Raw genomic sequence first — 1,737 nt, 5'->3', positions numbered from 1 at the left:
CATTGGCTATTGTTTTTTTAATTGGACTGGACCAGCATTCATAGATCAATGTCACTGAGCACAGACCATGTACCAGACACTGCTGGTGCCAGCCTATAGCAGTGAACGAGGAACAGATGCCCCAGGGGAGCATGTTGGCTGAATGCTAACTGCCTTAGTTATTATGGTGCTGCTGTAGCAGCGATACCACAAGTGAGTGAGTTTAACAAACAGAGATTCATTTTCTCACAGTGTAGGAAGCAGGAAGCCTGAAGTCCGGCTATTGGTACTGAGAGAAGGTCCTTGCCTCTCCAACTTCTATCCTCGGCTCCCTCTGATCTCCTTCTATCTTCCCCCATCTCTGCTCCCCTGCTTGCTAGCTTAATCCCTTTTATAGCCCAGAAAAGATTGACAAGAAGGTAACCAAGAAATTCCATTTCTAAGTGGCATTATAAGCACGGCAGGGGTGGGTGGTGGGTGGGGGGAATGTTAGGATTTAGAGGAGATCCGCTTTGAGAGACCCAATTCAATCCAGAGCAGTAGCCCTGCCTGAACTCCCAATCACCTAACCCTCCACGGCAGCTGTCCACTGAGTGTCCTCGGGTGCTCAGGAGACGGCACACCCATCCCTCCCGCAGGGGAGGGGATGGAGAATCCTGAGGGAGTGAAGTGACGATGACCCCTGTGTGACTAGGGACTTGACCTTTTTGGTCCTCAGTGATCTCACCAGTGAACTGAGGATAGCACTCTCCCCCGGCCACAGTAGGATCAGAGAAGGCCACCCCACTGCACAACCCCAGGGGACACTGCTCACATTGTGTCTCTGCAGCATTAGCCTGACATCAAATGAACACTCTTTCTGTGCACCTGAGCTTACTAATCAATGGTCGCCTTATAGGGGCCCCAGCAGCATAGTGGTTAGAGGATATGGCCACTAAACAAAAGGTTGCCAGTTCAAACCCACCAATAGCTCTGTGAGAGGATGGTATGGCAGTCTGTTTCTGTACAGACTCATAGACTAGGAAACCCAGTGGGGCAGTTCTACTTTGCCCTACAAGGTCCCTATAAGTCAGAATCCAATTTCTTTAAAAAACATTTTATTGGGGTCCCATTTAACTCTTATCACAATCCATACATACATCCATTGTGTCAAGCACATTTGTACATTTGTTGTTGCCATCATCATTCTCAAAACATTTACTTTCAACTTAAGCCCTGGCTATCAGAATCCGCTTGATGACAGTGATTTTGTTGTTATGAGAAGCAGGGGTCACTGCAGATCAGCGGGCAGGGCCAGCTTTGAGCAGGCTTTGTTCTTCACTGAAGAGCAGGCCTCTGAGCAGTGCAAGTGGACGCAGGCAAACCTGGGACAGGGAAGCAGGGGCTAGTGACAGGCATTGGTGACCTGGGAGCTGAATACAGTTTGGACTTCTCCCAAGGCCCAGAAGAACCCTGGGAAACTGGGCATGAAGCAGCAATGGATGAGGCGTTCATTATCGATCCCTGAGGGCCCTCAGGAGTGTCTGGGCCGGCTGGCTGGCTGCCTCACTGGGCAGAGAGAGGCCAGGGAGGGCCAGAGCCAGGACCAGCACTCGACTCAGATACTCCTGAAGCCCAGTTTGGTGGACCCACCAAAGGAAGTCCTTGGTTGTGTGTGTGCGCGCTTGTTGTTACGTGCCAACTTATCTAGCAACCCTTTGTATAACAGAATGTTGTATTTGCTGCCCGGTCCTGCGCCAGCCTCACAATTGTTAGCTT

The sequence above is a fragment of the Echinops telfairi genome, unplaced genomic scaffold, assembly GCF_000313985.2.
Source record: "Echinops telfairi isolate 266 unplaced genomic scaffold, ASM31398v2 ScPeMD7_7469;HRSCAF=8507_1, whole genome shotgun sequence".
NCBI lineage: Eukaryota > Metazoa > Chordata > Mammalia > Afrosoricida > Tenrecidae > Echinops > Echinops telfairi.
The sequence above is the reverse complement of the archived record's forward strand: the minus strand, read 5'-3'. Positions refer to the sequence as shown.